The sequence below is a fragment of the Lissotriton vulgaris genome, chromosome 8 (assembly GCF_964263255.1).
Source record: "Lissotriton vulgaris chromosome 8, aLisVul1.2, whole genome shotgun sequence".
NCBI lineage: Eukaryota > Metazoa > Chordata > Amphibia > Caudata > Salamandridae > Lissotriton > Lissotriton vulgaris.
In genome coordinates this window covers 12,511,089-12,537,631 of record NC_141696.1, presented here as the reverse complement: position 1 = coordinate 12,537,631, position 26,543 = coordinate 12,511,089, and the positions used below count along the sequence as shown (strand labels likewise).

Below are 26,543 nucleotides of genomic sequence, written 5' to 3'. Positions count from 1 at the left end.
AGTACTTTAAGTATTTGCTGTACCTTTTCACAGTTATTGCGCTACTTTGATAAAAGGACTCACAGTACTCAGTTACACATCATTCCACAAAGTACACCTTGTCAAGAACCACTTACCTCATTTCTGGGAGGTTGTACTTGGATCACTGCACTGCACTTTACTGCACTGCACCACTCTGCACTACAGTCCATGCTACTGCAATAGATAGAATGACTCACAATAATCTCAGTAACACAACATTCCACCAAGTACACCTTGTCAATAGTCACTCAGCTAATCTCTGGGAGGTTGTACTCGGATCAGTGCACCTCACTGCACCACACTGCACTACAGTCCACGTTGTACTGTAATAGATAGAATGTCTCACAGTCCTCTCAAAAACACACCATTCCACAAAGTACACCTTGTCAATAACCAATAACTTCATCTCTGAGAGGTTGTATGTTGATCACTGCACTGCACCATGCTGCACTACAGTCCATGTGCTACTGTGATAGATAGGTTTTCTCACTGTACGCTCAGTAACACACCATTCCACAAAGCACACCTTGTCAATAACCACTAACCTCATCGCTGGGAGGTTGTACTTGGATCACTGCACCTCACTGCAGAAGTAATATAGCTCCACCCATCCCCTGGTAAGTCATCATCGTGAGGCTCTGATGGGTCCACATCTCATGCTGCAGAGGATGCGGAGGGTGAGGAGATGTGGGGGTGAAAGGACAATTTCCCATTCTCTGGTGATCACTGATGTTTGCCTGACCTATGACTCAACAAGGAATTCTCTCTCCTCCTTCTTTGCGTATGCCAGTAAAGCTCTGTCTCCGACAGAGAAATGATAGTCTCAAATTAAAAAAGAAGCCCTTGGAGGAGGAGCTTCGCGGGCACCCAAGATGGCCGCGTGAGCTCGGAGCTCCGAAGACCCTCCGATCCGCCGCATCAATCCTGTCACTAATCCTGGTCCACATCTGTGGACTATTGAACGTGAACCGACGCTGACACGGGACCCGTTGTCCGAATCAAAATCCGACATTCCTTGGCGCTGCTACACCGTGTGGAAGTTTGAAGGCGGTAGTGGGTCCAGGGCCCAGGCTGGGGCCGGCGTATGAGACACCGTCGGACAGAGGTGACGGGGTGCACGGTTGGCTAACTCATCTCCTGGCGGAGCCAGTGGAGTTGCGGAGTGCGAGTGTACCAGGCCGAGTGCAGCGGCTGAGGCGGCAGCTTACGAGCATCGGTGGGCCGGTGAGGCCTGGTGTGTGAACAGAGGTAGCGCCCCGGCGCCTGACCATGGCTGGCAGAGGAGACCCTGATAGATCGAAGCCTCGGAACAGCAAAAAACCCACGTACTCACAGTCCAACAATATGGAGCGGTACGCCCAGCCGAAGGGCTCGCCTGGAGTCTCTGCGAGACCCAAAGACTTGCATCGAGAGGTGTCGCCTGAGGCTCGGGACCCTACGCTTCGCGACGTGATGGGCGCCATTGAAGCCATGAAGGCTGATATGCACCAGCAACATGAGGCGATGGTACTCAAGGTGGACACCCTGGCAATCGAAGTAAATTTGATTAGAGCGGACTTGGGCAAAACGAATGAGCAAGTCAAGTCGCTTGATATCAAGACCTCGAGCCTCACCACGGACGTCTCAGACCTGCAGACCGAGGTTCGGAACCTGAGGTCGGCTAACGATCTCTTTGCACGGAGGCTTGAGGACTTTGAGGGCCGTGCCAGGCGGCAAAACGTCTGCATTATTGGTGTGCCAGAGGGGGCCGAGGAGTCGGCCACGGACCTCTTCGTAGAGGACCTAGTCCAGAACCATCTAGCACCCAAGGGGCTTAGCAAGTTCTTCTCAGTTGAACGCGCACACAGGCTGCCTGGTGGCCGACCGACGGAGGGGGCCCCCCCCGAGGCCCATCATCGCCCGAGTGTTCAATTTCAGGGACCGTGATTCCATTTTGCAGGCCTCGAGGAGTGGTGGGCCGTTGAAGTTCCAGAACGCTGACATTAACTTCTTCCCGGACTTTACTCAGACCGTGCAGAGACGGAGACAAAGCTTCATGGGAGTGAAACGGCGTTTGCGAGACATGGGCATGAAATATGCTATGCTGTTTCCTGCAAAACTGAGAATTGAACATAACGGCCGAGCACTGTTTTTCGATCTGCGGGAGGTGGTGGGGGACTGGCTCGACACCTTGCCTCAACGGCGTGACGACCACGAGGAGCGGTCGGAAGGGGCTGCATGTGGCCGCGACCAGCAGGAGTGATGGGTGACTGCAGAACTCTTTGGACAATGGGTCTACCTCAAGCAGCTCGGTTTGGTAATCCTGTGACTTGTTGGGGCTTTCCCCGATAACTTTCTATCTGGAGGTTGGGGGGGGATAGGGTCACCTCCTTTCTCCTCAGGGGCTTCTTGTAGGTTAGTCTTTTTTTCTTATAGGGGCGACAGGCACACTGCGAGTTGGGGGGGCTTCTTAGTCTAATGCAGGGGTGCAGGGTGGGGGGTGGGTGGTTTCTTTGTTCCTGTTTTTCGTTGGAATCCTTTTTCTCCTTTTTCCTTTTTTGGCAAGGCGATTGGTGGTTGGGCACTTCTAATGTAGCGACTGTGCTCGCTGGGGACGGACTGGGCTTGGATTTCGATGATGGGGGTAGGAAATTGAATGTTTTAAGCTGGAATGTCAATGGGCTGGGGGATCGTATAAAGAGGGGTATTGTATTGCAAATGTTCAAGAGGTGTGTGCCTGATGTGATACTGCTACAAGAAACGCACTTGATTGGAAACACGTGTCACGCACTCAATAGGAAGGTCTTCAAGATGGTGGCACACTCGGGGTTCTCTTTGGGCCCCGGGGGGTGGGGATTATGGTGCGCTCCACCCTCCCCTTGGAGATAGACTCCAGAGTGGTCGATGAGAGAGGACGCTACGTCGCCGTCACGGGGAGGTGGGAGGGGCGTACCCTGGTTTTAGTTTCGGTCTATGTCCCCCCTGGGCTGCAGACGGCCACTTTCAAGGACCTTGGGGGCGCCATTTTGGGTCTTCCCGAGGGGCTGCTTATCATGGGAGGAGACTTTAACGCTGTGGGTTCAGGGATGTTAGATAGGTATCCATCCAGAGATCTTCGGGGCTCGCAGACCTGGCTTCCCGACTTTTTGGACACTATGGGACTTATTGACTGCTGGAGACTCTTGCATCCTGCCCAGCGCCAGTACTCATTTCACTCAGGGGCTCACAGTAGTCTTTCCAGAATTGATTATGTTCTGGCCCTGGCGGCCCACGCATCGGCGGTTTCGGAGGCCAGACTGATGGCGAGGGGCATCTCGGACCACTCTCCGCTCTGGGTGTCCTTCGATTGCGATATCGTGGCAGCCGGGAGGGTGGCGCCGATTAACCCGTGGTACTTCCGTGACCCCAAGACTCGTGGACTCCTGGCCAAACCCATTGAGCTTTACTTTTCTGAAAACTTGGGCTCGGTCACATCCGCTGTCTCCTTATGGGAGGCCTTTAAAACTGTCCTGAGGAGGAGGCGTTCTCCTTAATTGCTGAGGTACGTAGGCGCAGGGACGCGGATGTGGTGATGATTGAGTCAGATATAACGGAGATAGATTCTCAGTTGGAGGCTGGACCGATGCCGGACCTCCTCCATGCTCTCTCCCTCAAACAGTCGGAGTACCGGGCCATTGTCACGGATGCGGCGAGGGCTATGGGTAGAGAACAGCAGGGGCGAATCTATGACGTCGGGGATAAGGCGGGCAAGCTTATTGCCTGGCTCGACAAGAGGGAGAGAGCCAGCCGCGTGGTCCCGGAGGTGCTGGGGGAGGACGGCGTTGCTGTTACCGACCCCAGTGCTATCGTCGAGGTCTTTGCTGAATACTTTGAGTCCGTCTATGCCCCGGTCTCCGAGAATTCGGCGGAAGACTCTAGCGTCTTGCTTCGAGACGTGGAGGTACCGTGCTTGTCGGAGACCGAAAGGGAGGACATGGATAGGGACATCACGGATGACGAGATCGCTGTAACGATACGCTCCTTGCGATCTGGCAAGGCCCCAGGCCCCAACGGCATCCCTGTGGAGCTGTATAAGATTAAGCCGGATGTCGTTGCCCCGCCATTGCGGGATATGTTCCTTGAGGCGCTGGAGACGGGTATACTACCCCCGGACCAGAGGTTGGCCACCATTGTGGTCATTCACAAGAAAGGGAAGCCCAGGGACTTGTGGTGATCGTATCGTCCTATCTCCTTACTGAACGCTGAGCCCAAGATACTGGCTAAATTGCTCGCTAACCGGCTGGTTGGAGCTATTAGCGACTTGGTGCACCCGGATCAGTCCGGCTTTATCCCGCACCGTAATACCGCCCTCAACCTGAGAAGACTTCACGGAGCCCTTGCGAGGGTCCGCACCCTCCAGGAGCCGGCCATCCTGGCGTCCTTGGATGCCACAATGGCCTTCGATTCCCTCGAGTGGTTATACTTGTGGGCGGTGCGGCAAAGTTTGGGTTTGGTCCGGGTTTCATAGGGTGGGTCAAGTTGCTGTATGCCAGCCCGCTTGCCAACGTGGCGGTTAACGGCCACACATCGGCCTCGTTTGCTCTCGGTAGGGGTACCAGGCAGGGGTGTCCCCTGTCGCCCCTATTGTTTGCACTGGCATTGGAACCATTGGCGGCATGGCTGAGGGGGCATCCAGACATCAGTGGGATCAAATGGTCCCCAGGTTTCGAGGATAGAGTGTCGCTGTACGCGGATGACACCTCTACCTCACCTCACCGTGTAAGTCCCTTATTGTTGTTTGCGACGTACTGCGCACTTTCGGCAGATACTCAGGCCTTGTCATCAATTGGTCGAAGTCCCACCTGTACGTCCTGAGGGGTGAGGTCCCGAGGCTCCCGCGGGACTGTAATATACAGGTCGCGAGGCAGGGGTTTAAATACCTGGGTATTTACATTTCGGTCGATTCCGGGCTGCGTTACGTGAACAATTTGCTTCCCCGTCTTGCGCGCCTTCGGCGCGATGTGGAGGGGTGGCGGAAGTTGCCGCTTTCCTTGCTTGGACGTGCAGCTTTGTTCAAGATGATGTCCCTGCCCCGGTTCCTGTACGCACTTCAGAACACTCAGGATCCGGTCCCGTCTGGGTATTTTAGAGAGGTCAAGGGCTTACAGCGGACCCTGCTCTGGGATGGTAGGCCACGCATAGCCATTACTAAACTGACCCTTCCGTGGTACGACGGAGGGATTGCGCTGCCTGACATTCGGAGGTATTATTGGGCGTCGAAGCTGGCTGCCCTTAACCACGGCCTTTATGGACCAGCCATAAGCCCGGGATATGCCATGGATCGGTGGCTCCTGGACGACGGGAAATACTACAGGGCTCTGTACTCGAGGTCTCTGGATGGAGGAATGACAGGTCCCACTAAGACAGCGGTTCACATCTGGAGAGCAGTGACGAAGGCACAGGGGTGGAAGGGCAGACTCACGATGGCGACTCCACTTTATGATTCTGAGTTGTTGGGTAAATTGTGACATACCAAGGGGTTTGACCGCTGGGACTTGATAGGCATCTCCAGGGTGGAAGACATGATAGCTAAGGGGCAGGTCAAATCCTTTGAAGTGTTACAGAAGGAGTTTCAGTTGGGGGGAACGGAATTTTTCAGATATGCCCAGTTGAAACATGCCATCCTGGCAGTAATGCCGGAAGATGGAAAGATCCCTGAATCTTCCCCGCTGGAGGATAGGTTGTTGGACGGCCATATGCCCGATAGTGCTATCTCATTGACCTATAAAAAAACTGATTAATGTCTACGCTGACCTTCTTTTGGGGGTGCGAGATCAGTGGATCCGTGATGGAATTGAGTTGGACGACGAGGATTGGCAGTGTGCGGTCTCGTCTCCAAAGGAGGTGGCAATCCCGGCCAGACTGAGGCTGGTGCAATTGAAAATCCTGCACAGGGTGTATGTCACTGGCCCCAGACTGATACACATGGGCCATTCAGTGGATGGCCTCTGTAGGCGAGGGTGCGGTTCCTTAGCGACTTTCATACACATTATATGGGAGTGCAGGTCGGTGGCTACATATTGGAGGCGAATACATGCAGTGATGGGTGAAGTAACCGGGGTGGACCTGCTGGCCGAATCCCGGCGCTGCCTGTTAAATGTGTGGGGCCCCACGGATTATAACAGTTCACAGACTCAATGGGTCACTTTGGGCAACATGGTAGCTAAGAGGGACATTGCTCAGAAATGGGGGGCGGCTTTTCCCCCAACAGTTGAGATGTGGAAGGCTAACATGGATTGGTGCATGTTCCGGGAGAAGACAGTGTATGTTGCCAGAGGTAGGCCCAAGAAATGGAATAAGATTTGGGGGCCCTGGAATGAGTATAGGGGTGATAACTGCCATCCGCCTGACACCACGCCCTTGGAGGAGCGCTTATCCCCTTAGCTCTTGACTCCGGCCGAATGATTGTGGTGCAATTATCCTTTCTTCCTTCCCTCCTCATTATCTATTTACACGGTTTGCTCGTATGGTTTACTACCTAAGATACTGACCCAGCCTTCCCCTGGAACGGGGCGATGTCGCATTTAAGTTCTTTTGCCTTGCCTTCTTGCACTAGTTAGGTGCCTTCTTTCATTGCATTGTTTCTTTATATCACACAAAATAAACCTTATACGAATTTGCATTTCTATTCTGTGTGCACCGTTCAAGTTGCATAATGCCTTGCTGCCTAGCCCCCGGGATATATGGCTGAACAGCTGTGTACTACTGTGTTGTAAATAAAGGTTTTCCAAAAGAAAATAAAAAAGAAGCCCTTGCTATCCAGTGGGGCTGCAGGCACTACCACTTGTACATTTGCAGACACCCTTTCACCTTTGTCATGGATCACCAACCTCTGGTACCACTATTCAGAGGGTCAGCACCTCACCCGCCACCACGCATTGGAAGGTGGGCCATCGGGCTCCAACACTACGACATGGACGTGATCTATCAACCCGGCGCCAAGAATCCGGCTGACTTCCTGTCAAGGCACCCAGACACAACCGGGGAAGAAAGTGAAGAACCCAGAAGTTATGACACCGAGGCACACCTAGACATGATCGCAGCACTGACGTGCCCCCGAGCACTGATGCTTGAAGAGGTGGCAACCGCAGCCGAGCACGACCCTGTCATTGTCAAAGTTCGGGACACTATCTAAGGAGGGCTGTGGCATCATTTCCTACAATCAGTAAACACATGGTCGAGCCCTGAGAAGGAAGACCTAATGCACATGTGGAGGTTCAGGAATGAGCTAAGTCTCACCGAAGGAGGCTTTCTCATCAGAGGACCCCGGATCGGCATCTCTGTATTCCTGCAGCAGCAGGCAACACAACTTGCTCATGGGGGGCACCAAGGAGTGGAGAAAATGAAGGACCGCATGAGGGAAAAGGTCTGGTTTCCAGGGATGAATGCCCGGGCAGAAGAGACCGTCCGAAAGTGCCCAACCTGCCAAATAACGTGCGGGCACGAAAGACCAGCGACCATCCACACAGAGGAACACAGCAGAGCCCATGGGAAAAGGTGAGCGTGGACTTCGGGAGTTTCCCTGATAGGCGTGTCACCCTGACCTTATCCATAGCTACTCCAAGTATCCAGTAGTGGAAGTCGTGAACTCAACGGCTTTCCTGCACGTTGGCCCTGCCCTAGAGAAGATGTTTGGAAGTCCAGAGGAGCTCCGCAGCGACAATGGGCCCCACTTCCAAGGACCTGAGTTCTGCGAATTCATGCACCACCATTGGCATCCAGCACCAGCACATCACCCCGCAGTGGCCCCAAGCCAAAGGGGAGATTGAACATCTCATGAGAACGATAAACAAGACTCTTCGCATTGCAATGATGCAACAAGGAGATCCAGAACAAGAGCTGCAGAGGTTCCTACAGGAGTATCAAAGCACACTGAAGTGTTCAATGCGCCAAGCACCCTGGGCGCTAATGTTCAACTGCATCCAACGGAAAAGGCTTCCCACTGCTCCGGGATGGTCTCCCCCTCCATTTGATAAAGAGTGTGCCCTCAGGAGGAGAGAGAAACGCAACAACACCGCTAGCCAAGTTCGGCGAGCGGTATCCCGCCAACTACAGTAAGGGGACACCGTCATCATGAAGAACCGAAGGCCTGTAGGGAAGTTCCGGACTCGGTACGAGCAGGGGTACTGGACAGTGATCAACAGACAAGGAACCCTGGTGACTGTCGAGATGGAGGGGGAAACTGTGACCTGCAACATCTCGTGGTTCAAACAAGTGGACAGGCCTACTCCTCCTGCTGACACCATGGCCCACCCTGGGGAGACAGAGGTCAGGCAAGGGGAGCTCCAAGTAGCTAACGACCACCATCCAGAAGCAACTGCCTTGACGGCAAGTCCAGAGGTCGACCGGGAGACTCCCGACCTGCCTCCAGCACCCAGCACCCCGATCCTTGCCTCTGCAACCAGCCGAGGCCCTTCCAGGTATGGCCTGAGAGAGAATCCTCTGTGAGCACCCACCTGAGGGACTTTGCCTGTCAAGTAAGTGAACTATGAGACTCTTGAGATCCAAACAACTACCAAAAGTACCAGAGGGTCTAAAAACGAGAAGAGAGGAGTTCAAAAGTGACAGACACCAGCCCAACAGTACAAAACCCTAAAACGAACTAAATAGAGAAATAGTGTGTAAAGAAACATCTCAGGTGGATGTGGAAAAACCCATCAGTCACCACTCGGATCCGCCCTTCATCATTTGGGATTTGTCCGGACCATCCGTGTGAGTATGCTTAATTACAGTCAAAGGAAGACCAAGTGGTTGAAAATGTTTTCTATTGCTGTACCCTCTGGTACTTTTGGTAGTTTTTCGGTATTTGGGGACCGTATCCAGAGCCAGGTCTTTAAATATCCCCTAGGTCCTACCCCACTGTAGTGTTTTTGTTGTACTCTTGAGATCCAGTCAAGGACTGAGTTAAGTTGGGATGTAACAGTCAGCACACCAGCGTTTACCGCTGGTGCGCACTAGCAGTACCCCCCTGCGCTCACGCCGGCCGCCGTGAGCGCGTAGATAAATAAAGATGGTCGGAGCTGCGACAGCAGTCGGCGCCTTACACTAAGACAGTGTGTGAGTGTCCTTTATTATGGCGCACAGCAGGGCCTCAGCGCTCGGCCATCGGGGGGAGCGTGGACCTCCCTTATATGTAACTTTTATCAGTGATTTCCTTCTTTGAACACGCATGTAAAGGATCGTTGGAAACTAATTACATGAACAGGCTGCTTTAGGAATTCATTGTCTTCAGCGTATTTCCAGAGTACCCATTAACATTCACTAATCTCTGTCCAAATTGAACTGGATTTTTAACTGTGGTTTAACCTATTTTTGTGTTTTTTTTCCTTTCTAGCTTGTCTCTTTTTCTCGAACTGTATACCTTTAGTTTAACTTTTATTGTGTTTCATTCTTCTTGTCATTGAAAGCTTCCCTGATTGTACAGCCTTCATAGTGTTGCTGACGGTCCACTAATAAGTGCATTATGGCTATAACCAATATGTCTCAGCCACCTCCCTTTTTCGATGAGGACGGGGAACCAGCATTACCCTGTTTAGAATGGAATTTTTTTTTCCAATCCTACCTGATCGCCATTGGTGTTGAAAAGTTTTCTCCCTTGAGGAACCAACACATTCTTCTACACAGTTTTGGTGTACAGTGTAGAAGGGTTTTTGAGAATGTGGTTACTCCATCACCTGAAAGTGAAGAAGAAGAAGAAGAAGAAGGTCAGGAGGACGTATACGTGTTCATGCTCAGGAAATTAAGGGAGCATTTTGGTAGGAAAATAAATATTGTGCTGGAAAGGCGCAAGTTTTTTTCAGAATTCAAGGAATAGAGGAGAAAATTACCAGCTATATTGCTTTCTTAAGGCGTTTTGCCTGTCTGTGTGAGTTTGGGTCCTTATGCGATTCTCTCATAAGGGATCAGGGTTGGCGGTGCACCAACAATCCTAGGGTGCAAGAAAAACTACCTGCACATAATCTGGATCTTAAAGAGGCCATAGATTTAGCAAGGAGCATCGAACAGACTGCTGAGTGCATCAAGGAGATGAAGCAAAGCAGCATGTCTGAAACTGTGCATGTAGTCTAAAATCGACCTAGCCAGGTTGAGCGTGAAGATTCTAACAAAGAACTTAGGGGCATATTAGAAACAACTAGCGATATTTATCGCTAAAGAAGCTTAGTGATTTTTTTTTTATCGCCAAGCATCGCCGTATTTTATCGGAGAGATAACGTGCTATTAGCAACGTTTATCTCCAATCCGATAAAATATCCGGCGATAGCGGCGAAATGCGTGAATATTGCTAGAATTCCAGCGATACTCATGCATCATCGCCAATAGGGTCTTAACCTGAATATCCAACTCCCACTGAATATACAGGTTAAGAACTGGTCTGAGAAGGCATTAGTTTTCAGCGATATTCGCGCTTAGCGCAATTTTTTTTATCGCTACGCCTGCCTTGCTAATAAGCAATAGCAACGTTAGTGACTGCTTTCAGTCGCTAACTGGTTGGGTACGCCCACTTTGCATGTCATTAGCGATAAATATCGCTGACATGTAAAGCAGGCCCCAAACCGCTCGCTATCACCTAAAAGCTGTCGCTAACAGCTTGCTAGTAATTGCTTGAAATTATCACCGCCTAGCGTCCGAAAACGGCCACAAAAGCGGCGATAATTTCATTTCGCCTGTCTTGATAATATGCCCCTTAGTACTACCATGGCAAGTAAAAATGCGTTTGTTAAAAAACTGTGAGGGGCTAAGGAAAGGGAGAAATGTAAATGTTATCGGTGTGGCAGTCATAATCATTTGGCTAATAGCTCCTTTTGTCCAAGTAGGTCAGTTGTGTGCAGAAAGTGCAATGAGAGGGGTCATTATGCACGCATTTGCAGGTCTACAGAAGACAAAGCTAAACAAATTCACATTGTAGAGGAGCATGATGTTGGTACAAGCAGATTTGTATTTCAGCTCACTACTTTTGCTGAAGATGCTGAAAATGATTATCCCACTTGGGAGATTCTGGTGAAGGGTGTGGAGGTGACTGTTTACGCAGACTCATGTTCACCCTACACCAGTGGTTCCCAAACTTTTTGACCCGTGGCTCCCTTGACCAAATTGGCAGTTGACCGTGGCTCCCCAACATTTTTTTTACAAGTGGGTCAGGCAGCACACTATGCTAAGCAGAGATTTTTAGCTTAAGTGTTTTAAGCCACGCCCTTTATTACATTGGCCACGCCCCTTTGAAACCCCCTCCCCCAGTTTTTTTCATCCCACTTAAAGCCCTTCATTTACATAAATAATATAGGTGTAATGTGCATGCTAGTCTTGGAATCGGGGCACTCTATATTTCATTAGTGATTACAAGAGCACTGAGTTTTGAGCTGTTTTAGTTTCTCTTCTTTGTAGATGTAAAGATTTTCGAATTTTTCCTCTAAATACTGTAAGGAGTCACTGTTTACAAGTTACTAACAAAATCGCTTTCGAAAACTTCACTTACTATTAAATGGACACACACGGCAGCACTCTACATTTCCTGAAATTGTTAATTATGAGATTAACTTCCCCGCGGCATTCTACACTTCTGTGGCAAGCAAAACATGTTTTTTTTAAATATTGGAAAGCAGTATGAACCACCCAAACATACAAAAGAATTTGTATTGCAAAATACAGACAGAGTCTAGCAGAGGCACTCATTTCAGAGATGCGCCCATGGCTTTGACGTGTTTGTACACCCTTTCGAGTTGTAGCAGCAAAAAGAGATCGTAAATCTATCTGTGAAAGGTTTTATTAGTTTGGAAGTAGAAATCCGTGGCAAACGCTTTTCAGTACTGACTGTGGTGGAAGGTGTGTACATCTCTAATATGTGTCAAGCACCAAAGGAGAGTGTTTTGCGTCGCTCTTTCGCCCATATCAGTTGCTTCCTCCCCCAGCACAACACAGTGCTGCAACTATGTTTCTTGCACTACATTGCACTACAAAATATCCTGCGGCGATCGATTTACAGGCACCACGGAGTGCCCGATTGTGATGCGTGTTGAAGGTGGCATTTCTTTCAAACCCCCCACATCCTGCGTGGCGCCGCGGCGCCCCTGGATTCTCATCACGGCGCACCAGGGCGCCGCGGCGCACACTTTGGGAACCACTGCCCTACACGATTACTGGACGTAGAACCTATGAGGACAATTTAATGAGTATGAGTTATAAGCTAGTTGAGGCAGACATTTATCCCGGTGGTTATATCACGATCCTATTCCTCTGTTGGGTATGCTTGATGTATGCATTGACTTTAAGGGTTGCACTACCAACAGGAAAAATGTACATTGCCGAAAAGGGGTCAAACCTAGTGGGGTGAAAACACCAAAAAGAATTGGGCATAAATCTTGACCCAAATAGCAAGGACCCTGTGTTGGCCATTGAACGAATAGATTGGGGTGCTAAAATGGCCAATGACTTTCCAGAAGTTTTTACCGACAAGTTGGGTCAGCTTAAAAATTGTGTTGAAATGTAATGCGGTAGCTGCTGTACACAAAGTGCGGTCCATCCCTGTTCTTATGCAATATCCTTTAAAGAAAGAGCTGGACCAACTTATCAGGCAAGGGATCATAGAGTTAATTGAGAGCTTTGTGTGGTTGGCTCTGATTCTGATGGGACAGAAGTCTAGACTAAGGGGCATCCGTCTTTGTGTGGATGTCAGAGATCTCAATCAAAATATCTGGGTGGATAGATTTCCCTTGCCCAAAAAAGATGACATGATCAGCATGGTTGGTAATGCATGTGTTTTCAGTGTGATTGACCTATCATCGGCATATCACCAGATAGAACTCCACCCGGACTCTATGTCTCCTACTTCTTTCATCACATTGTTTGGTGCTTTCAGGTACCGTAGGATGCCATTTGGATTACCATCCCCGGCAGGTGTGTTTCAAAGGGTGATGCATCCGCTACTTAAGGGTGTGTGTGACATGCTTTATTTTCAAGATGATTTGTTGATTTATGGGAAATCTACGTCCAAACACAATAACACGCTTGTAAGTGTTCTCACCATTCTCAAAAATGTAGGATTGACCATAAAACTGGATAAGTGTAAATTTGGTGTGGATTCTGTGAACTATTTGGGGCATCACAACTCCAAGGATGGTGTTAAACCACATTAGACCTTGTTGTGGCTGTTACAGAAGCTCCTGATCGTACGAAAAAGTTAAATCTTTCATGGGGCTGGTGAAGAACTTTGAAGATTACACCGCACTATTTTGGTCTCTGTTGAAAAAAGGGGTTCAATTTGTGTGGGATGATGCTTGTAAGGAAGCTTTTAAAAGTGTTAAGCATGCAATCCTAAATGCTCCATCTTTGGGTAATTTTGATACAGCACAAATGACAATTTGTGCACACAGACGCTAGCAGCAATGGGTTAGGTGCATCTCTAGTACAAATGGTAGATGGGAAGGAAAGAGTTGTAGCGTTTGCGTCAAGGGTGCTCAAAGAAGAGGAGTCAAATTACTCAACCATTGAAAGAGGAGCCCTGGCGTGTTTTTGGGGGAACACACACCTCAACATTTTCTTGTGGGGTCTTTCTTCCAATTTAAAATCTTTCCATAAACACCTGAAGTTCATGTTATCCTCCAAATGGAGGGAACATTCTTCTCCCCTTATAGCTAAGTGGCTGCCTGGGCTGGAAGGCTACAACTTTAGGATTGATTTCCTTCAAGGAAATAAGAATTCAGTGGCTGATTGCCCCTCATGCTTACTGTGTAAGAGGAGTGATATGGATGGTGAAGTCAAAATTGAAGATGTTGTGATACTAATTAATTGTCCTGGCATTTCTAAAGAAGAGTGGGCCACATTGCGGCCCATTTACAACATGACGCATCTAGGGAGAAGCTGGACCATGTAAACCCCTGCGCCACATTATACCTGCGTCAGGTATAATGTATGCAGGGTGGGCGTTCCCATGCAGGAAAGCCTAGTAGAAGTGATGCAGTGAAATCTACAAGATTTCACTGTGCCACCACTGCTTGGAGCAGGCATAAGGAGTGATGCAGTGTATTAGGAATAGGCCTCAACATGCATTGCTGGAGTTGCATCGTGCTTGAGACACAACTCCAGCAATGCATGACTTTTGCAAGGATTCCAGGTTGAGGCACGTACAGTTTTAAACAGTGGTGGCCCTCAATGCTTTGAACAGGTGCAGCCCTGAGGGCGGGGCTGCATCGTGCCTAGTGGGTCTGCATTCGAACCTTTTTAAAGAGGTTAGCACCTGTGTGCCTGCCTAGAGCATTGCTACTTAGATTGTGGATGGAATGCTCCCTACAACAATGACCAGCTCGGTTCTGAATGCTCCTCAATATACGGAAATACCAAAGAGTCTTCACAAACCTCAGACCTCCAAGTGACAGCAGCAGGACTGACAAGATGCTGACATGAAATGTCACCAAGTGGCAATGCCTCTCTGTTCTTGTCAATGAGTTAAGCCCCTGCTATAGGATCTGTCTGTAACTTACAAGTCACTCATGCCTTGACTGCTCATTTGCCGTGAGCAAAGAAACCTTGCACTATTCTGACCTGCTGATTATATTCTGAGGGAGTGGATGAATGTCCTTGCTGTGTTTTATAACTGAAGGAATCATGCGTTGCTACTGCCATTCTGTACCAGTTCTGCGAAGAAAGACCACGCACCTGCTATCCATGTTGAACCATGATTGTTTTGTAAAACTTGGTATAAACCTATCTACTTTTCAAAGTACAAAATTTATTTCATTGCCAGTGCTTGTTTTAGTGCATGATGAGGCTGAAAGACTGACGTATCTGAGCAGAAATAGCTTTTGGTTTTCCCTTGAAACAAGTAGTTTGCACAAAGCCAAATCGGGTTTTACAACTTTGGGCCCGATTGTGAGTTTGACGGACGGTACTCTGTGCATAAGGCGGCGGAGGACACTGAGCTGCCACCCTGGTGGACATCTGTCCATCAGATCTGGAGATGAACACCTGCCAATGATTATCTCTGCACATTGAAAGGAACCATGCCATATGCAAAAAGATTGAAATAGGGCCGCCATCGGTGTCAATGGATGTTCACCAGTTCTTTTAATGGTTTTTTTCAGAAACAATCTTCAAAAGCAGGAGCATGTTTAAACAAAGGGGCATATTCTTAAGGAGCTATCGCCGAGTTATTGGCACCTTATCGCAGCCAAAGTTGGAATAAATTTACCGCCCCATTCACAAGCCGGTGCTAAATTCCCATATCACCAGTTTTCTGGCGATAGCATCCTCAAAAAACATCGCCACGGATGACCCCTACAACTATCGCTAATGAGATGCAAAGTAGGCGTTCCCTAGCAAAAGGTCACAACAACACCACTCGTCAACATTTGCAATGACCAGCCAGATTGTCGATAAGATCACAAAACAGGCGATAAGGCGCGGTAGCAGCAGGAAACTAACACCTGCTCTGACCTGGTGTAAAGTCGGACAACAATCGACAGCAGCCAAGGGAGCACAACCCATAGCCAAACATGAAGAACAAGAGATGCCCCCGAGCAACTGAACATGCAGCCCGGAGCCCCAATAGGGCAATAACACCCACCGCCACCACCCCTAGGACCCCACCACCCACCTCCCCTCCCTTTGGACAAAGAGAATGCACATCAACACCACGAAACCATGAACCAAACAAATCGCCTGAAGTTGCACAATCATAGCACCTAACATACAGGTGAGGCCAGAAAAATGGAAATCATACATTCAAATCATATAATCCAAATAAAAACTTTATTACAGATTAAACAACAAACAACAATTTTTAAGAGGCACGGTGAGTCTTCTCTGAGCATTCTGTAAGTCACAGCCTGCAAGAAAAATACAGATAAGAAGGTGTGTCATGCGCCCACCAAAGTATAGAGAGAGCGAAAGAGAGAGAGAGAGGGGGGAGAAGGGGAGAGAGAAAGAGAGGAAGAGAGAGCGAGAGAGAAAGAGAGAGAGAAAGAGAGGGAGAGAAAGAGAGGGAGAGAGAAAGAGAGAGCAAGAAAGAGAGGGAGAGAGAAAGAGAGGGTGAGAAAGAGAGGGAGAGAGAAAGAGAGGGAGCGAGAAAGATAGGAGGGAGAGAAAGAGAGGGAGAGAGAGTTCCGATACTGCAGACCCAGGTCTCACTGTTCACCTGCAGCCACCGGTGTGTCTCCAACCACGTGCCGGTACGCACTGCAGTCCCCCAGGTCCCTCATCTGAAACAGTTGCCAGAGAAATGAATGGCAGAGTCCATACAGAAGCACACGCCATCTGTGCTTGCCAGCCCCTGTGCACACAGGCTGCTGCACCCCAGCCCCTCTTGCCCCCCCCCCAGTGGTGATTGCCCACCTCTGTGCAACCAGGTCTCCCTACTCACCTTTCACCACCGGGGTGTCTCCAAGAGAGCCCACCACGTGCCGCTAAGAGCACCAAGCCCCGGGCCCACGACCATGCCACCCTCTACATCATGCAGCCCCGCACCGCGGGCCACCAGGTCACACATTTGATTCTGGGTCTTGATTTCGCTATGGCAGAGAAAATATCAGTGCACCCAGCCTCATCGCAGGCTGCTCACCCACTCAGCACTTACGGTGCCCCTACCTTAGTGCACTGAAAGACACCGTCCCATGGCCGTGTGCCTGTGCCTGTCGCAGTGTATCCGGTGCCACCAAGTCTGTGCACCGCACGCCATGGACCCTTTATGATTGAATCTCGAGGTGCGAATGTCATCATGTCACCCCCGGCACCGGGCAAGGTGCTGTACCCGGCCCCTAGGCCCTCAGGCAGAAATGATACCCACACGGAGAAACCCAGTGACAGAGTGGAAATGGCCTCCAGCGCGTGCGCCAGGCCCTTTTTATTGGCAGGGTCGCATGTCCTGTGACGCCGGTGCTGAATGGTTCTGGTGTGGGTGTGAACCAGTCATGAGGGGGTGGTTGTGGCATGCTGACAACTAGACCTGTGAGCAGCAGATCCCTATAGGGAGGACCTGGGGCATGTAGCGTAGTCCCCCCTGTGAGCGTAAGCGGAGTGGGCTGGACTGGTGTATGCCAGTCCAGCGTAAGGGTGTGAACAATGACCCCGGGGCTCTGGGCGTGCTTCCATTCTGGGCTGGACAAGGGAGTGACTAATGAGTATGTCTCCGTTCTAGTGTTGGCGCCACCCGGAACGCAATCGGCAATGTGTCACCCTGTGACCCAAGTCCCACAACATGAGCAACATGGACGTACGGGGTAATCATTGACCCTACATTCACCCATACCTCCACACTTGCAAGATCATAGACATGACACATCGGTGTGACAATGAATGTTTAATGCACATTCAATGGAGTGTCGTAGCTGGAGCAGTACAGGCCCATGCAAACCCCATGTTACATTGATAGCCCGTGGAGGGCCAGCCAGAGTCCTTCCGGGAATGACAAGTACATCAGAAGAGGATGAGTCCAGTCCGCAATCTGATAGCTGTGTCATTGGTGACCAAAGAGAATATGACAGTCCATGTCGAGGTCCAAGGTGAGTGTCACAGAGTGTATTGGAGAACAGCGGAAGGTGATGATGCAGAGGGCAGAACCAAGCAGAAACAGGCTATATGGCGGAGAACAATGCTACCGCTTCCATCTGACCACAAGTGCAGAGTCATCGTCATTGTCATCTTCATCCTCTGCTGGTACAGGTGCCTCACATGTGGGTGGTGGTGTTCTGTCTCCAGCACAGTGTGGTACTGACACATCAGGGGCCAGGGATGTGGATGGAGTGGTAGCAGCAGCATGCATCAGCGCCATGCCTTGTGGCAGCAATGCCATGAGGAGGGTCTTTATGGCAATGAGTGACCCTGCTACCTCTCACTCGTGTGCAGCCGTGGCAGCCAATCTTTCCACCTGCATCCGCTCCATGTTCTCCATGAGCCTGCGCATGAGTCACAACTCCCGGGAGAGCTCACTGGAGCCACTCTGATTAGACAGCCGTTCTTTTTGCAGAGTCAGGACTCTGGTAATGTCAGCCATGGTTCATTGGAGGGCAAGGAGCAGATTGTCGGTGTCAGTTAGGGACTGTGAGGGGTCCCTGATGGGAATTAGACACCCACGTATGCCGTCTAGTATGTCTGCCATGCTGTCGCACCACACCTGCACCTGTTCAGCCAAATTCTCCTGGCACCCCAACACACAGCATTGGAAGGCCATGTGTTTGTCGTGGGCATCATGGGAGTCAGAAAATTAGTGGTTTGGAGAGGCACCTCTATTGTTTTACAAATTAATGATTTGTATGCAAATTTATAACATTAATAAACCATGCGTGCAGTGGAGGAAGACGCACTGTCCATCTTATGCGCCTGTGAACCTAAACATGAAAGAATGAACAAGCGGGACCGCTTGCCCTCTACGCACTGTTGATTTAGTATCCATATTTTGGAAACGCAACAGTGCGTAGAGGGCAAGCGGTCCCGCTTGTTCATTCTTTCACATCATGGGAGTCAGCCATGGTGGTGGGTGCTGCCTGCTGTATGTTCTGTGCAGGGGTGGGTTCTCCTCATAGCAGCTGGGCTGCCCTGCTCCTGGAAGTGGGCTGTGGAGGCTGTCCAAGAGCTGTTGGAGGGCGTCGGAGTCAAAGGTGTCGTGGTCCTCTTCGTCATCAGAGAAGAGAAGTTGGGACTGCTCTGCAGGAGGTTTTGAATTTCCCTCTGCAATGTGAAGGGGCGTTGCAGTTTAACATTGTGTTCACATGTATGTTGTTGCATTGTACATGTTTACATTCAGACTGCATGACAGTGTACATTGTGACTGTTTGTGGGGAACTGCCTATATGGTGCGGGACAGTGTACATTCCAATAACATCATGTGATTGGCCAGTTTCTGCACACAAGCGACACCAGTTGTGTCCTCTTTTCTGTGGTGGACGGGTTGCGGATTGTGCCACATTGTTGTCAATGTTGATGTGCTCTGCAAGTGATGTGTGTGCGCCGCATTTTGGGGGAGTCGCCCCTGCAGCTCTGATTTGGCTTCCCCTTATCCCTTACATGCAGCGTGTCTCTGATTTCTGTGCTTATACAGTGCTGAGATGTTACATACTTGGATGCATTGGTCACTTGGTGGGAGTTGGGGGTCTGGGGCATGGTTTGTCTGCAGCTGTGCTATGCTTACTTGTGCATGTGTGCCATTTTGCCCATCTCCCTCAGTCCCCCAGTCCCTGTTCGTTACTCACCCTGTTGCTGTTGGGTCCAGTCATGTTGAGCAGCATCCGGTCCCCCAACTCCTGCCACTGTCTCCCCACTGATGACTGTGGACACCATTTCCCCCATTGCTGCCTTCCGGTTGTTTGCGATTTTCTGCTTGGTTTTGCGCTTGACATCATTCCAGCGCCTCTTGACCTCTTCCATTGTGCTCTTCAGCACTCCAACTGCATTCACCTTGTCCACGAGGGTGCCATATTCCATTTTTAATTGCCAGTGACACAGTGGAAGTGACGAACAGTAGTTGATGGTGTTCTATCACCTCCGTTATCAGGATCTAGTTTTCCTGTGGACTGAACCTTTTCTTCCTACCCTTCTTCTACTTGCCCTTCCCTGACCCCTAGGGCTTTTCGGGTTCTGGTTGTCCTGCGCACTTGCTCCGGCTGACTCCATTATGCTTCACTGCTTGTGTATGTGTTTTTCCCCAACTTTTGTAGTACATTTTCTCGCATGTAACGTGGGGATTGCAGGCCTGTGGCTGGTTTTCACTGATTTCAGTATCGCTATTTGCGTCATCACTGCTTTTTTCGCGTTGGTGTTTCGCATTTTTGCAGCATTGCATTGATTTTAATGCGTTCATTTGTCGCGTTGTAGTCGATATACAGCATGGTGCCGCCGTGTTGAGAATACCAAGTTAACACAGTGTTATTTTCCCGCAAAAGACTGCGATGTGAAGAGTTGCGTTAAGCTACTTTTGCAGTAGTTATCTCACATTCTTGAGAATATTCCCCAAAAAGTATTGACCTCCACAGCCTGGGAGTTCTCATTCATTGCTTTCTATCACAAGAGCCAATATGGATTCCGGGGAAAGAAAAGTCAAGGTTCGCTGGTTTCTAAATGAAAAGGGCTGATCGATAGTTTAGCACAAAGGATGCTGCATAGTGCTTGCGACGGAGCACCCTGTCCAGCAGACTTTAAATTAGGCTCTTTGGAAAATTTAAAAACATAGGTGAGGAATGGTTTATGCTATGTATAATACTTTCTCCCAATTATAGCTAAAGACAGCACTTTGCATGCTGGAGTTTGGAGCTGAAAATAAATTCTGATGTTTGAAAAGCCAAGATTGACAGATGTAGGCAATCAAGCTATGAACAGGCTATGTAGGTGAGAGGGCAGAGAAAGCCTTTCAAATGCAAAAGCAAGCACCTCAGTGCTGCTGAGCTACGATTAGCCCTCCTTGGATGAGGAAGGCAGCATGCAAAAAGGCATCGCATTCCAGAAAAAATGTCTGGAAAGACAATTAGAAAGAAAAGCAATGTGCTGACACCCCTCTTACTGTGTCCATTTTCAGCCTTGACACTGGTGTGCGGTGGTGGAGCCCAGCAACAGCCCTATGACGCGCCCTGCGTGAACAGGTGATGCCCACGAGGGACGCCAGTGGTTTTACAACTTCTTGGTATTAGGGTTTCTAGAAAACACCCCTGCTATGGACTCCCTCTGGCTCTCCAAGCTATTGGCAGCTGCTTGCTGCCACGAGGCTGCATGCCACACACTGCCAGCTTCAGTTTGGATCCCAGGAGCTAAACAAACATGGCCTGTCCTTTTACTGCTGTAAATAGACGCCATAGGGAGGGCTGTGGGAGGGGGGTGACTACGTAATCTTCTCTGAGCCCGAGAAGCTGCTCAACATCCTTTACTCCGACTACAAATGTTATAACTCCACACTAGCCACCACTGCACACCTAGCAGCTCCTCCCTCACTGACCACCACTGCACACACCAGCTCGTCCCTCACTGACCACGACTGCACACAACAGTTCACACTCTACTCACAAGAGGCCTGAGACTCATCTCCACACTTTAGAGCGCTTCCCACCAGGCACTTTACCCACTCCAACAGGTGAGTGCAAGGGCAATCGGAGCTGCAGAAGGTCCTGCTGGCCTAGAGGGCAGGGTGTGGTGGGGGCAGTGTGAATCCCAGTCTGAGCACGGTCTGTTTACTTATTGTTATTTTTAGTTATTTTTAAGTATTTTTGTGTTGTATTATATTGTATTGCGTTGTATTGTATTGTGTTGTATTATATTGTACTGTGTTGTATTATATTGTGTTGTGTTATATTATATTGTACTGAGTTGTCTCGTATTGTGCTGTATTGTATTGTACTGCATTGTTCTATATTGTACTGTGTTGTATTATATTGTACTGTGTTGTATTGTATTGCGCTGTATTATATTGTTATATTGTACTGTATTGTATTATATTGTGTCGTATTATATTGTACTGAGTTGTTTTATATTGAAATGTGTTGTATTATATTGTATTGTGTTGTATTATATTGTACTGCGTTGTATTGTATTCTGTTGTATTGTATTGTACTGCGTTGTACTGTATTGTGTTGTATTATATTGTACTGCGTTGTACTGTATTCTGTTGTATTATATTGTACTTCGTTGTACTGTATTGTGTTGTAATATAATATAGTGCATTGTATTGCATTGTACTGTGTTCTATTATATTGTACTGCATTGTATTGTTTTGCGTTGTATTATATTGTACTGTGTTGTATTATATTGTACTGCATTGTACTGTATTGTGCTGTATTATATTGTACTGCATTGTTCTATATTGTACTGTGTTGTATTATATTGTACTGTGTTGTATTGTATTGCGTTGTATTATATTGTACTGTGTTGTATTATATTGTGTCGTATTATATTGTACTGAGTTGTTTTATATTGAAATGTGTTGTATTATATTGTATTGTGTTGTATTATATTGTACTGCGTTGTATTGTATTCTGTTGTATTGTATTGTACTGCGTTGTACTGTATTGTGTTGTATTATATTGTACTGCGTTGTACAGTATTCTGTTGTATTATATTGTACTGCGTTGTACTGTATTGTGTTGTATTATAATATAGTGCATTGTATTGAATTGTACTGTGTTCTATTATATTGTACTGCATTGTATTGTTTTGCGTTGTATTATATTATAGAGCATTGTATTGCATTGTACTGTATTGTGTTGTATTATATTATACTGCATTGTATTGTATTGCGTCGGATTATATTGTACTGTGTTGTATAATTTTGCATTGACAGTTGCACCTGATAATCTTTGGAAGTATTGGGCTTAGCACCGTTCAACGAATATCAATAAGGGGGTGAAGAAAGTGAGTTACAGAGTCTACCTACAGGGAGGGTTTGAGGAGGGAGTTTCCCCCTGTGAATATTTTGGAAAGACGGCCTCAAACTGTGCATTCTACAGCACATTTTCACATAAATGTGGTAAAAGGCACCTGCCTTTTGAGGCTTACCAACTGTGGTCCTTCAGACCCTAGCACCCTTTCCTCCTGAGTCCAGTATCCCTCCACTCGCGGACTCCGCCCCATTTTCCAGCCTCCTTATCTCCTACACCCTGTTGAACTGTCCTCGCACCTCCGCTCGTACCTGCTCTTGTGGGGTGCATTGTACGTTGCTTGTGCACCCCAGTCCTCTGCACCTCCGGCGCCTCTGAGCATGTGCTCCACAGCATGCACTCACAGCTGTAGTCATCTGCTCTCTGTCACTTACTTTCACTCATTCTCATGGCATTCACCCTCTCAGTGATGAACTTTCACTCTCTTGTCCACTCATTCTCTGCAGGTCACTCTCTTACTCTCTCTCAGTAAATCACTTTCACATTCACTATCACTCACTCAATTGCTCACTTTCACTCTAGCTCTCAAAGTCACGAGTTTACAAGCAAAGTGGCAAAGCGGGCCGCTAAGCCAAGAAGGCTAACACCACGCTCCGTCACTTTTGAAACGCAGGGCTGCACCATATTTACAAGAATACGGAGCAGGCCTGTGTTTCACCATGGGCTGGTGCTAAATTTAGCTGCCTAGCACCAACGCAGGCACTCTTGCACCATAGTACAAGGGTGTCTGCGCTGCTGGGGAAGATTGTTTATGTGCACCTTCCTCCAGTTAAACAATCAGATTCATTTTGTTGCGTCCATGTGTGCTGCACAACGCAGCACACAAGGAAAGAGCATAAACGAGGACAAATTAAAAATGTCTCCTCGTTTCGCCAGGGTAAGACCAGGTTTTCTCTGGTCGTAATTTTGGTGTTGCCTCATATTTACGCCACCCGTGTAAATATGGGGCAGCATCGAAATAAATGGGTGTTGCGGTGGAACGCCCACAGCAACACCCATTGCCCACCCCTTTCAAGCTAAGGCAGCTTTAAGCCCGTTGCCTTGTAAATAAGGGGAAGCCCGTATCGCCACAGGAACGTCATTAAAAGTGACGTTGTGGTGGAGATAGGGGCTTGTAAATATGCCCCTTAATGTCTTATTTACTCCCTCTTTCATTCAACCACTTGCTCTGTTAGTCATTCTAAGTCACTCTTTTACTTCCTGTTACTTTCTCAGTTACTCACTCTTAGTCACTCGTTGCCACTCATTCTCTCTCAAGCACACACATACATGAACGCACAACTGTTTGACATTTGGTCTTACTTTCCTGGCCTCTGCCGCCCGTCAGTGCTGTGCCTCAGGTCCTCAGAAGCAGAGTTCATGTACCCCATGAGGTAAGCATCTCCCTCTCTTTAAACCCTTCCATGCAGAGCTAATTCCCCCGCGGTGCGGGGGGGGGGGCACGCGCGGCACCACGGTATTCATGACAAGCCCAGCTCGTCATGCTGCACAGTGGAGCTGTGCTCATGACGACCTGAGCTCATGACGACTCCGCCCACTCCCATGGAACGCCCGCACAGGCGGGGAATTAGGCCCGGGTGGGCCGTCCGCGGCAGTTATGATGAGCTCAGTTCGTCATCTCGTCATCTCGTCATGCGCACAGCTCCACTGTGCCTCATGAAGAGCTGAGCTCGTCATAAGCGTCGAAGGGGTTAAAGCCCCCACTGTGTTCAGCTTGCGGGGGCCTATACAGGGTGATGGAGAGTGCGTGGCCTGATGTGGTTCTGCGCTGTCAATCACGCTCTACGCATGACAGGTGGGCTTCTCATTGATTAGAGTGCTGAGAAGTGCAAACCCAGCACTGCCTGTCTGCACTCTCGATACCCTCTTGGGTGATTAGTGTGCTTTAAAAATCAATATAATGTAACATAACACTCTAAACACACAAACAGTGTGACTGACTGGGGGAGTTCTCAGACCATGACATAGGCGGTTTGTGCTTTCAGTAAAGCCGCTGGGAGTCTGAAGCTGGTCTCAGGCTGACAGAGGGAAAGGGAGCGAAGTCACACAAAAAATGCCCCAGTAGGGAAGCCGCCACTGTGTATTCTTGTATAGATATCACTTAGTGTAGTGTAGTTCCTAGTTTCCCACTAGGCCCTGCGCATTGGAATAACATAAACAGTAGTATCGACGTGGAACTGCGGATATTCCAGGCCTCCACTGACTATGCTAGACTTAATTGGGTGTGTTACCAACTAGCTCAGAGGTCACTGGAAACTTTTTTCTCTGCATAGGAAGTGATCAGCTTCCCTGGCGCAGATAAGAAGGGATTCAGCTTTCCAACAACCGTGCAACATGACAACTTTGCTCCTCAGATCAAGAGTCGATCTCTAGGGTCGTGTGAAACAATAGACAGGTATTTCACTCAGTCAGTCTTAGTGCAGTTTACTTTCACAATATGTAGAGAACAGAGAGACGGGCGTTTGTCAATAAAGGGTTAACATTTATTGAACAGTCTTTCTTCTCATACAAGAGAAATGAATTGCCACAATTGCAAGACTTGTTATTATAAAAAGTACGTACAGTAAGATAAGGATTGCGAAATAATACTGTAAAAGCATTGATATGGTTTCTTAGCCATACAATGGTTTAAAAGTAATAAAACATATATACAGTCATATATACATTAGGCTAACATACTCAACTGGTGCTTCTAACTAAGCCTACCCCAGTGTGCCTGACCTAAGCCTAACACGTGGAAGGGGAGTAAGTAAGTAGCTTTAAGTTAAGTTGGTTTTGCCAAGGTTTGCTTCAAGAATTCTCAATAAGGGTTTAGTCAACACCATACCTCTGAATAGAATGATGGAGGTCTGGTATCTCCTTCAGGGGGAACTCGAAATCCCAGTCACCCGCGAGGGCAGACTAGAAGCGCTGGAGCTGGATTTCTCATCCGGAGAAAGGCAGCGTTTCTTCTCAACGCGTCGAGAGGAGGAGGGGGGACAGCGTCCGCGGGCAGCTGGCATCTGCTGGGCTCTTCGCAGAGGGACGGCTGTTCAGCTCCTAAGCTCACCACACCATCGTTCGCGCTTTAGCAGCGATAATGGTATCGGTAGCTTCACCACCGGGACGGCTTCAGGCGGCTTGCGACAGGCTCTCAACCGCAAACAACAGGCTATTGCTTAAGGCAACGCTGGTAATATTTATACCTGAAAGGTGCCATGTTTGACGCAAGTTTGCTGGACATAAGACGTCAATTAAAGATGTCACTGGAAGTGATAGCTAGCAGTTGCTCATTAGAGTTCCATTACTAATCAAAACACAGCAAGCGGGGATTTCCAGGTTTGCTGAGTTTTTATCTTGTTGAAGAACTCGGAGTGTTAATCTAGGAATATCAGATAGTGACTTCTGCTCTGTCATTGCACTAATTGGTTGCAAAGGAAGTTGGCAGAAAACTATTCTGGAATGTGGCTCTGTTCGTGTGAGGCCAGAGATGACTTTTCTGAATATCGCACTTGAACGGTTATGCCAATATGGGGAATAAATGGATTTATAGCCGAATAGGGGCATAAGGTCACAGTATCGATCAGGAACCTAGATAAACACATAACACCCACTCCACGGGTTCATGTCCATCAAATTACTAAAACTAGAGCAATAAGATGCATGTGTAACATTGCCCACCCCAAAATACATAAATGCATTCGAAATAGGCGTATTTGTCATACGTGAATTTTTAGGTACTGTACGTTTTTAAAGCATAGAAATCATTCAAAAATTATTGCATATGAAATCAATGAACAATTATGCAAAAAGAATTACACATGAAATATCTCTGAAACAGAAGAAGGGTGAGATAAATCATCACATATAAATGCATTGCAATAAATGTGCTAGAGGCTGATGTAAGTTATTATGTCTCTAGATGTGTGTAAAAAATAGAAGTTTGAACTTCTGTTCTTTAAGAATAGATTTTACCTTAAGCAAAGAATTTTTTCGTGCCAAAAAAAGGTGAATATTAAGAAAATGTTCAATTCAAAAGAATTATCGCTTGAACGGGGAAAAATAGAGTTCCAACGCTTTTAGCAGTCTTTGTTATTCAAAACTGAAGGCCGAATTCAGAGTTCATGGGAACGCTGTGTGTCGGAAAGTTTCTCAAAAGTTATTGTTTCTCTTCGGGTGAGA

General features: G+C 48.3%; 1 protein-coding gene across 1 annotated transcript in view; it reads left to right on the top strand.

The window, feature by feature from the left end:
- The first annotated feature begins 20,894 nt into the window (after positions 1-20,894).
- The window catches only part of LOC147693225 (TRPM8 channel-associated factor homolog), a 177,482-nt gene continuing 171,833 nt past the window's right edge, over positions 20,895-26,543 (top strand). The window contains exon 1 of the mRNA XM_086933631.1: positions 20,895-21,082. The gene's annotated coding sequence lies outside the window, so the exon portion shown is untranslated. The remainder of the gene's footprint in view (positions 21,083-26,543) is intronic.